Source organism: Hyaena hyaena, unplaced genomic scaffold, assembly GCF_003009895.1.
Source record: "Hyaena hyaena isolate Hyena2069 unplaced genomic scaffold, ASM300989v1 scaffold_83, whole genome shotgun sequence".
Lineage (NCBI taxonomy): Eukaryota > Metazoa > Chordata > Mammalia > Carnivora > Hyaenidae > Hyaena > Hyaena hyaena.
In genome coordinates this window covers 1,221,984-1,234,001 of record NW_024080715.1, presented here as the reverse complement: position 1 = coordinate 1,234,001, position 12,018 = coordinate 1,221,984, and positions in this window count along the sequence as shown.

Genomic DNA, 12,018 nt, shown 5'->3' with positions numbered 1-12,018 from the left:
GTAATATAGCAAGTGATTTATTTATTCTCACCAGCAATTCTGTGAGCTTTGTATTGATATTTCTACTTTATGGACGGGGAAATTTGGAACTCATAGAGGTAAAATGACTTGCCCGAGTTCATGCGGGAAGTGGCAGAGACAAGCTTTGTGCCCAGGTCTCCAGACCCTCCTCAATTCTATCAGCCCCAGCAGTGGACCCTGAAAGGTGTGGACAAAGAGGTGGGGCAGAGGGAGAGGAATTTGGATAAAGATCTGTGCATCTGGCGCCTCATGAAGGGCTAGGAGATGCCAGATGACAATTTTACTTGGAAGTCTAGTATTAAAACATGCTGCTTACTGGCGTTGCTGGTGCCGATACTAACATCAGCCACCTTGGTAGATTCAAACAGGCCCCAGCCTGATTTTACCGAGTTTCCAGTTTCACACTCTTAGACAGAGTGGAGGAGATATTTGTAGCCTTTGTTTTGCCAAATCTCCCTCACCACGTTTCTCTTTTCAACTTTAAGATGGATTTTGTCAAAAAATACAGTATTCTTCCACTCAAATCCATCATGCTTTTTTTAAAAAGTTTTTTTCAACATTATTTATTATTTATTTATTTTTTGAGTGACAAAGAGTGAGCAGGGGAGGGGCAGAGAGAGAGGGAGACCTAGAATCCAAATCAGGCTGCAGGTCCTGAGCTGTCAGCACAGAGCCTGATGCGGGGCTTGAACTCACAAACCGTGAGACCATGACCTGAGCCAAAGCTGGACGCTTAACCGACTCAGCCACCCAGGTGGCCCCCATCCTGCTTTTTAATATGATAATATGATCCTGAGGAAAATGGTTCCTAAATGTCTTATCCTGTTTGGTCTTCTATAAGAAAATCCCAGAGACTGTTATACACAACAAATATTTATTTCTCAGCCTCTCTGGAGGCTGGGAATTCCTGGATCATGGCATTGGCAGATTTGGTATCTGGTGAAATCCCTCTTCTGGGCTGTGGACTGCTGACTTCTCCCTGTGTCCTTACAAGGAGAAAGGGACCAGGGGGCTCTCTGGAACTTCTTTTATCAGGCACGAATCCCATTCTAAAGTACCACCCCACCACACACACACACGACTCTCCTGCCCTGGTATACACATGTCTTCTCCCAAACACTCATGTAGGTGTAGCGCTAATGTATTTTTGCAGATGTAATGAAGGTCACAAATCAGTTGATCTTAAGATAGGGAGAGAGATTATCTGCGTGGGTGTGACTTCATCACAAGAGCTCTTTAAGTCTGAGCCTAGAGGTCAGAGACAGGGTAGTCAGAGAGACTCAAAACAGAAGGATTCAACATGCTACTGCTGGCTTTGAAGATGGAGGGGGCCAAGTGAAGGGGTCCAGGACAGCTCCCCATACCCCCGCCCCCCCGCCAAAGTGATACTTTGACATGTGGATTATTTTGACCTAGAGGCACTTGAGATCTTGCGGCCTCAAAAGAAATTTTTGCCCCTCCCTTAACTACATAGAAGAATCTAAATTGGGGGTCTTTTCCAGAATAAGTGTTATTAACAGAGATAAATTTTATCTGAGTGACCTACCTGTATGGTAGGGAAATATCTAATTCCCGAACATTTGCTCTTCTTAGTACCCTGTGAAGTACATTCCCTTCTTCTGAAATCCCAGACCCCTCGCCCCTTCTCCTCAGTTCAGAATGACATATGTACCTCATTTTGCCCGACTGTCTTTGGAATTTCCATGTCTATGTGGATTTCCCTTATGTATACTTACTAAATTTGATTTTCTCCTGCTAATCTGTTTCATGTCAATTCGATTCTTAGTCCAGCTAGAAGGACCTTTGAGGGAACAGGAATTCTTGCTGCCTGACACAAGTCAGCTGAGAGCAGCCTTTAGCCGACAGCAAGGAAACAAGGACCTCAGTCCTACCACCAACAGGAACTGACTTTAGCCAGGAACAGGAATGAGCTTGGAGCAAATTCTTTCATGGAGCCTTCAGAGGGCATGTAGCCCAGCCAATAGCTTGATTTTGGCTTTCTGAGACCCTGCACAGAGAACCCAGTCATGCCATGTCTGGACTTCTGACTTATAGACTGTGAGCTAATAAATGGGTGCCATTTAAAGTGGCTAAGTATGTGGTACATTATTATGCAGCAACAGAAAATTAACACAGTCAATAAATGGCACTTGAACCATCCTAACTATGTAAGTTTTGTTTCCTGCTGAGCCGAGTAGTGTGTTCGTTTAATACCCTTCTCTAACAGTGAATTGTATGTGATTCACTATTCAGGTAATTGGAATCTGATGGAGTATTTCTATATTATTCATGTGGTGTAGATATTTTACTTCCTTCTCAGGTATGGCCAGGCACCCAGATTATTTACATCTGCTTCTTGTTTTTGTCAGTCACTTACTTGAGGTATCAGGGTTCCTTCTACTAATTGCAGAGAAATCTGCATTTGTGCATTTAGAAGCTGTTCAAAATTCTAAGATTTTCAAGTAATAGTGTTCTTATCTCTTTTGCTGGAGAGAGCTGTGCTCTTCAATAATGCAAAATGTCCGCAATATATCTTTCTCCAAATACCTAAAATTTGGCAATGGCCTTCTAACAGCATAGCCCCCTGGCTTTTCCTTTCTGAGATAAAAGGCTGCCTCTGTGTTCTGGTTGCCCTGAGGTGGTGGGTGAGTTTTATATTTACCCCTTTTGATGGGGGAAAGTCTACTGTAGCTTTCAGTCTGAGTTGAAAAGGATCTTCCATTTTGTAGAAATATGGACTGTGTTTAGCACCATTAAACATCCACTAACTATTCCAGTCCAAATTGGGTTGGCTAGAAGATGATCTAGAATACTTCCACTCATCACCAGAAAGCTTGACTAGCAAGTGTGGGAAGGTGGGCAAAGATGACCCGTGACTGGTAGTAGCACACCACCTTCTAAGATCCGGATTTCTTTATGATCACAGAACAAATAGATCTATGGCATATACTTCACAATCTATATAACCCATTTGATGCTCTTTTGACAATTGTAGTACTCTTTACAAAGATTTTTAAAATAATTTTTTAGATAAATTTTTGTATGTTCATTTATTTTTGAGAGACAGAAAGAGAATATGAGCAGAGAAGGCGCAGAGAGAGAGGGAGACAGAGTCTGAAGCAGGCTCCAGGCTCTGAGCTGTCAGCACAGAGTCCAATGTGGGGCTTGAACTCACAAACCGTGAGATCATGACCTGAGCCCAAGTCAGATGCTTCACCGACTGAGCCACCCAGGCACTCCCAAAAATATTTTATTTAATTTTAAGTAATCTCTACACCCAACGTGGGGCTTGAACTTACAACCCTGAGATCAAGAGTTGCATGTTCTACTAACTGAGCCAGCCAGGTGCCCCGTTATAGCACATCAAAAAAAAAGTTATAAAAATCACGTTTTCCCTCTGGTAAACTTAAGAGAACTCCAAGTTCATCCCATCCTACCCCAAATGCTGTGAGTATACTCTTTCTCATAAATCACTGACAAATAATTTGCATAATTGGCATAATGTAGCTTTTCTATCTTGTTGTCTATTCTGCCTCTGCATAAATATCTCCTTCCTTCATCCAGGGTTTGGCACTTAGTAGGCACTCAGTAAATATTTACTGATTAAATCTAGTAGAGAGACCACTCCTTTGGCCAGTTGCAGTGAAAACTAAACACCACAGAGCAGTCATGCCCTCCAAATAACAACCAACCACTACTGAAGAGTGAGAAGGTTCCTAAGGGTTAAATTCTGCCAAGACCTGGGCTGGGGGAGTATATTTAATAAGCCAGTGGGACTGGGCTCCAGTGTTCTCAAGCTTTTCTTAATCTCAGAATTTTTATGTTCTTTACCTCTTCCCTACAGCTCTGATATAAGCCTATCCATAAAATGGACTTTATGTCCATTTGTGTTCATCTTTCTCCCAGGACATAATAATCTGTATCAGTGAGTTAAAGAACCTTCTTTGCAGAGGAGGTAAAGCAAGAGAAGTGGTTTCTGTTAGGTTGATTTTGCTAAACCCAGACCACAGTGCAGGCAAATTGTACAATCTGCAAGAAAATCTAGGTTTGGGAAGAAAATGGGATCTTGGAAGCCTTAGGAATTATAAGGGGGGAAGAAAACAGAGGAGAGTCCCTGTTTGATTCTCAGAGTGGCCCTGGACATACCAGAGTGAGTTAAATTAAAAAGACGAAAATACCAAGTGTTGACAAGGATGTGGAGCAACTAGAACCCTTCTGCGTGCTGAAGGGAGGGTAAATTAATAAAATCACTTTGGAAAACTGTCTAGGAGTATCTACTAAGACTATATACCTATGCTATGTGCCCAAAATCCTACACTTAAGTAATATCCAGTTAAGTGAATATATTCACCAAAACACATGTATAAGAATGTTCACAACAGGGGGCGCCTGAGTGGCTCAGCCGGTTAAGCATCTGACTTCGGCTCGGGTCATGATCTCATGGTTTGTGGGTTTGGGCCCCGCGTCGGGCTCTGTGCTGACAGCTAGTTCAGAGCTTGGAGCCTGTTTCAGATTCTGTGTCTCCCTCTCCCTCTGACCCTCCCCTGCTCACGTTCTCTCTCTCTCTCTCTCTCTCTCTCTCTCTCTCTCTCAGAAATAAATAAAAACATTTAAAAAAATGTAATAAAAAAAAAAGAATGTTCACAACGGCCCAAAAATGGGAAACTACCTAAGTGCCCATCAACAGTAGGATGGATAGATTTAGAATTATACATTCATAAGATGAAATAGTGTCTGACAATGAGGAAGGACAATTTATAATTGATGCATTAACGTGGATGTATCTCACAAGTATACGGACAAGGGAACAAGATTCAATGCAAAGGAATCAGGATCAAGAGCGCTGGTGAGGAGAGATCTGGCAGACTTAGCTTTTTGCTTCAATTCACTTTATTGTCAGTTCTGGTTACTGGCTTGAGGATTTGTATGGGAGACATCAAAACTGTCCATTTCTAGACTTCATGGGCTAGCAGATAGGCAAACAAAATTTCATAAGTAAAACATGCAACGGCATAAAGATATAAAGTATTTTGTATTTATATATAACAACCTATGCAAGACACACACACATTTTGCTTTTGTGGAAAATTACTGTCCTTTCTTTCTCCCCTCCTAAACCCACCCCCAAGGCATCACTTTGTTCTGTGTTGTTCTAATTTAACAAGAATCACCTATGGGGTGCCTGGGTCTCGCAGTCGGTTAAACAACTGACTCTTGGGTTTGGCTCAGCTCATGATCTCATGATTCTTGGAATTGAGCCCTGTGTTGGGCTCTGTGCTGACAGCATGGAGCCTGCTTTGGATTCTCTCTCTCTCTCTCTCTCTCTCTCTCTCTCTCAGCTACTCACTCTCTCTCACCTTCTCTCTCTCTCTCAAAATAAATAAACTTTTGAAAAAAAAATCACCTATTATCTTAACTTGTATGTGGAATTTAAAAATCCCTGAACTCATAGATTCAGATAATAGACTGGTGGTTGTCAGAGGCAGGGGGCGGGAGGGTGAGTGAAATGGGTGAAGGGGTTCAAAAGGTACAAAATTCCAGTTATGAAATAAATAAGTCATGGTGATATAATGTACAGCATGGTGACTATAGTGAATATTGTGCATTTGAAAGTTGATAAGATAGTAGATCTTAAAGGTTCTCATCCTAGGGGAAACAATTAACTATGTGGTGGTGGATGTTAACTAAATGTATTGTGGTAATCATTTTGCAGTATATGCATCTATCTAATTATTCTGTTGTACACCCAACACTAATACAATGCTATATGTCCCTTATATCTCAGTAAAAAATCTTAATGTTTATTGGCAAATAAAGACTATAAATAAGAATTTTCTGGAGAATGCAGTGCTGTTATTATTTCAATGATCTCAGCCTCTTTTTTTCTAGGCAGAAACAGGAAGTCATCTTGCAATGGTGATTCACTAGTCTCCATTGTTCTGTGAAGGGTTTCTTGAGGGGCTTCATTTGCCACAGAACCGAAAGGTCAGTGGTGAAGGCAAAAGTCACGGTAAGATCTCCCTCTCCCGCTTTCTGGCTTAATAGCTGTTTCTTCCACTGATGTATGCAGTGTTTTGGGAAAGAAGTATACATCTGGGGAAAGGGATCAACACTCTAACCGGAACTGCTGAAATGGGAGTTTAGGGTAATCTGCCCAAACCCACTGGCAGGCAAGGAACCAACTGCTGCTAAGAGAAACTAACCTGAAGGGCAGGATTTTTCTCAGCTGGTGACTCAGTCTCGATAAACAGAGGCTCGGTGTCTGAGCATGGAAGTGGATACTTTCTACCTCAGTGTATGGTTGAGAGGCAAAGCTCTCCAGACAGTGCCTCTTCAGTTTTAGGGTATGAGCCTGTGTGTGACCCCGGAGAGCCATGAGTGTGGAAAAACCAAAGTGTGGAGCATTTCCATATGCTGCTCTGTGCCTCTGGGCCAGTAATCCTTTGGGCTCCATAGTACTGGGAGGACAGAAGCCATGTCTAGTGTGTTCCCAGCTAAGTTCTTGGTGCGTAGCCCAGTGTCTGGTACACAGATGGTGCTCCATGAATATTTGAGCACAAAGTTGAGCATAATAAAGGATACAGGATCCGGAATACAGTAATAATACCTTATGGTAGCAAGCCCAGCAGACAGGCTGGGAGACTCCAATCTCTCTTTACCTGGTGTTTGGAAAGGAGAAGTGTTCTCCTTTGCACTGAATTCTTAGACTATTCAGGTGGAAGAGATAGAGAGGCCTTGAGAAGGAAATACTCTAAATGTGAATAAAGGTAAATCAATTTGCAATCAGTTGATTGCAAAAATAAAGAAATCTAACTGTATTTGCATCCCACACGGGTGGAGCAAGTCTTACTGGTTCCATAAGGTATTGTTTCAGATATTTGAATCCTGTAGATCACAGGTGACAATTCCCGGAGAGGATGTGCCCGAACAAGGCTTATTTCAACTGGGCTTGCCCTTACCACAATCACATTAATTTTTTTACGTTAGAAATAGCGCCTCGGGGCGCCTGGGTGGCTTAGTCGGTTAAGCGTCCGACTTTCGCTTGGGTCATGATCTCGCGGTTCGTGGGTTCGAGCCCTGCGTCGGGCTCTGTGCTGACTGCCAGCTCGGAGCCTGGAGCTTGTTTCAGAGTCTGTAACTCCCTCTCTCTCTGACCCTCCCCTGCTCACGCTGTCTCTCTCTCCTAGAAATAAATAAAACATTAAAAAAATTAAAAAAAAAAAAAAAAAAGAAATAGCGCCTCATTCCACAATGGGCTCAAGTTACTTTTCAAGGGTAAAAGGAACAACCCAGCATTTTTAGTTCCCCAAACGAATCCCCAAATCAGGCCAACTTTCCCCTATTTCAGGCTGAGAAATCAGAGGCCGTGAAGACAACAGCAAAAATACTATCTGGCACTAATATGCTCCCAATAATCATTGTGTAAATAATTCCAATAAAATTTTAACTTTAATAGCCTTGCATGAGCTTTTATGGAGTTCAAAACTGCTATTTAAAACCCACACATGCAACTTAGAAACTTTATGTGAATCTGTTTTTTATAAGCTAAACGTTCCTGAAATACTCTGAAATACTTAGAAACTATGTTTATTATTGTAAGTTAAATTAAACTTTAAATGACGTAAGGGAGTCTCTTAAAGAAATGTTTCCAAATATATCATTTTGTTAAAATGAGTAGTATTTTTTTTTTTTAAGACCTAATGTTGATACTTGATTTTTCGTTTGTGCAGCATTATGTGGTAGGAGAAAAGGATTGGATTGTTTTGACCAGACCTCGCTTGCAATCCTCGTAGAGAACGTGGGATTGTTTATCTGTAAATGGCGATAAGAAAACCTAGCTCAAAAGATTGTTGTGCAGTAGAGAAGTAGATGCAACCCCTGAAGAATAGCCTGTCTCTGAGAAGAACGGTGATGTGCTGTGAGAACAATTTGACCGACTCTTGCTGGCTTAGAGGCTGGAAGGGAGAGGGGTGTGAGCCCACGGATGCCGGCAGCGGCTAGCAGCTGGGAAAGGCAAGGACATGGGTCCTCCTCCCCTAGGGTCTCCGGAGGGAATGGAGTCCCCCAGATACCTTGATTTTAGCCCAGTGAGACTCATTTCAGATCTCCTGTCCTCTAGAACTTTAAAGTAATAAATTTGTGTTTTAAGTCATTAAAAAAATCATGATGAAGATTCACTGTAAAACACAGTGCTTGATATCCAAGAAGCGTCCAGTAATTGTCAGTTCTGTCCTGAGGAAAACTGTATTCTGTTTGTTTAGCGTGAGAAAAACTTCTGAGATGAAGGTGTTCTCCCCATCTTGACTCCCTCTGATTCCTAACACTTGAACACCATGAGACATTACCACCTGGCCTCAGTTCTGCTGTGCAGAGCTGGGAAGCTTCTACCTCGTGCCTCAGAGAGAACAGCTGAAGGGAGAGCTGTGTCCTCACAAAGGCTGAGTGGTGACACTGGGGGCCGTCACCAATAGAACAGAGGACGTCTGTGCCCCTCAGGGCAGCACCTTCATGTAGGTCATTGGTAGTGGAGGCAGCAAAGGGCAGCAGGAATAAGGCCAGAGCAAAAGTACACAAATTGCCTGTTCCTGAGCTCAGTTGGGGTCACACCCTTGGACCCTGGGGGGTCACACTGAAGAAAAACAACGTCTGATCATGAGGTTGGTGGATTACACGATATCTCAATCGAGCCTCAATATAATGTGTCCCTAACTTTTAGTCACATGTGCTATTTGTTCCCCAGCAGGAAAATAGCTTTTGTTTCATTGATTTGCATTGGGCAGGGAAGAAGTTTGAGAATATATCACAGTCTACCCTCTCCCTGCCCTTTCTTTACCAAGACCTGGATGGGGAGAGTTAGAGAGGAAGAGAACACAAAGAGTAAAGTACAGCAACAGCTCTTTGTGATAAGGGAGCTTGTAACATTTTTGTTGTTTATTTTTCCCTCTGCTTCCATGTGTCACCAAGCCTGCTTCCCCAGAGCCATAGCTGAAGATCAGTGGCAAATAACTGTTTGGGGCTCTCCAGGGTTATCAGGAGTGGCGTCCAACCACTGAAATTGAAGCGTAGGCTGATCATCCGTGGTATACTGAATTACTGGCCCCAATTCTTTGTCCTTCCCTGTATCCACACATGACTTTGTAGTTCTGGCCGCAAAAGCAGAGTGTATGTCCCCTCCCTTTGACTTTGGACTTGACCCCACGATTTACTTCGGCAAGTTAGCAGATGTGAGGCAAATAGGAGCTTAAAAAGTGCTTCTGTCATGAGGCTGAGCCTCCTGCACTGTCACTGGAGAAGAATCCTCCCCTCTGTGCAGCTGCTCCCTCAAGACTGGGTCCCAGAATGAAAACACACAGAGAAGAGATCTGAGCTGACCAGACCCACAACTTGAATGGAAGCTCTCTGCTGAACCTCACCTAAATCACCTGGCTAACCTGTGGACATGTGAACAAATAAATGATTGTTGTTTTAAATCACCAAGTCTTGGGATGATTTGTTATACAGTTGTAACTGACTAATACTCCACATTTCTGGTGGAAGAGAGGTAGAGAGAAAAGAATACTTCTTCATGTGGATTCATCTACCACAGGGGAAATGCTGCTACATCAAGGGCTGAAGGAGAAGAAAATAAGTAATTGGGCCCTGGTGACAAGGAGGTTATACGGAAAACAAGATGGGGCATCTGGGTGGCTCAGTTGGTTAAGCATTGACTTCGACTCAGGTCATAATCTTACGGTTTGTGATTTAGAGCCCCACGTTGCTCTCTGTGCTGACAGCTCAGAGCCTGGAGCCTGCTTCGGATTCTGTGTCTCCCTCTTTCTCTGACCCTCCCCCACTCATGCTCGCTCTCCCTCTCCCTCTCTCTCTCTCAAAGATAAATAAACATTAAAAAGATTTTTTTAAAGAAAAACAAGATAAATCTGGAGGATGAAAGAAAATAAAATAAGAGGAATGTCACCCCTAAGATTGGGTTGTGCAAAGTGACTTCCTTTCAAAGAGTATAGTATGGGGAGGGAGAAAAGAGTAACTTGGAAGTGGAGAACTCTGACAAACATGACCTCAGCCAGGTGGCCAATCAACATTACCACTGGTAAGTCAGGCTGATCGTGCATACCCTGGGTATGATGTGATGATAGTGGCATCTTTACCTCTGGTCTTTTTCCAAAAACCCACAATGCCAGTCTAACCATGGCAAAAACACCAAACTCCAATTGAGGGACATTCTATAAAATAGCTGACCAGCATTTCTCAAAACTGTCAGGGTCATCGAAAATAGGGAAAGTCTGAGAGGAGGAGAATTGGATGAAGATGGTCCAAAGATACAAACTTCCAGTCATGAGCTAAAGTAGTACTGAGACTGGAAAGCATAGCGTGGTGATTCTAGTTAACACGGCTCTGTGGTTTGAAAGTTGCTGAGAGAAGGGCACCTGGGTGGCTCAGTAGGGTAAGCGTCCAACTTCGGCTCATGTCATGATCTCACAGTTCATGAGTGTGAGCTCCATGTCAGGCTCTCTGCTATCAGCACGGAGCCTGCTTCAGATCCTCTGTCTCCCTCTCTCTCTGCCCCTCCCCTGCTTGCATGCACACACATGCTCTCTCTTTCCTTCAAAAATAAAATGATACATTAAAGGAGCACCTGGGTGGCTCAGTCAGTCAAGCAGCTGACTCTGGGTTTCAGCTCAGGTCATGATCTCACCATTCAAGGGATCGAGCCTGCACTGGTGGCATGGAGCCTGCTTAGGATTCTGTCTCTCCTTCTCTCTCTGCCCCTCCCCCTGCACTCTCTGTCTCAAAATAAATAAATACACATTAAAAATAAACATTTAAAAAAGTTCCTGAGAGTAGAACCTGAAGGTTCTCATCAAAAGGAAAAAAAAACTATTTTTCTCTTCCTTCCTTCCTTCCTTCCTTCCTTCCTTCCTTCCTTCCTTCCTTCCTTCCTTCCTTCCTTCCTTCCTTCTTTTGGGATCTATATGATATAATAATATTAACTGAACTTATTGTGATCATTTCATAATATATGTAAGTCAAGTGAACATTATGTTGAATACCTTAAACTTATACAGTGCTGTATGTCAATTATATCTCAATTAAACTGGAAAAAATATTTAAAAGCAAAGCAAAACAATACAGGGAAAGTCTGAGAAACTGTTACAGCTTAAGGCAACATAATAATGTAATGTGGTCTCATGGATGGGAAGCTGAACAGAAAAAGAACATTAGGTAAAAGCTGAGGAAATCTAAATTAGTTCATAATAATGTATCAATATGGATGTATTACTCATGACAAATGTACATTTGTAGGACATCAGCAGTAGGGGAATCTGGGTGTGGGGTATAGAAGAACTCTGTACAATATTTGCATTTTTCTGTAAAGCTAAAACTCATCTATATTAAAAGGATTTTTTTTAACAATCAGAAAAGTAGATTTTCTTAACTAAATTCTCACTTTCCCCCTCAAAGACTTTTTTCGCTTCGATTTCACTCATTGACATCTCTGTCTTCTCTTTCCTCAAGGCTTGGAGATTCTAGCTCACTCACCTCTCTTTGAGAGTGTGTTCAATTTCTCTTCTTGCTCTTCATTTGCTCCCATGTCACTTGCTGTTATCCTAGTACATCTGGCCAGTTTTCCAGCTCCTTGATTTGTGGGTATTGGTAGCATGCTGCCCTGGGCAGGACAAGACAGAGCAGGTCGGGGCGGCCAACCTACTATCAATCATCTCAGCAACTCCAACTTTGTCACCTGTCACATGTCTCCTTTGAGCAGTTTATTTCTTTGAGGAACTGACACCCTAGCATTCTCATTTTAGGCACTAAAAAACCTTAGAAGCTAAGAACACCATGGCAGGAGCTCTGAAAATCATTTGGCCTAAACTCTCATTTTAAATTTTTTTTTTTTTTTTTTTTTTTTTTTTTTTATTTCTAGGAGAGAGAGAGAGAGCAAGTGTGTGAAGGGGAGGACAAATGAGCGGGGGAGGGAGACAAGAGAGCAGACGCCGG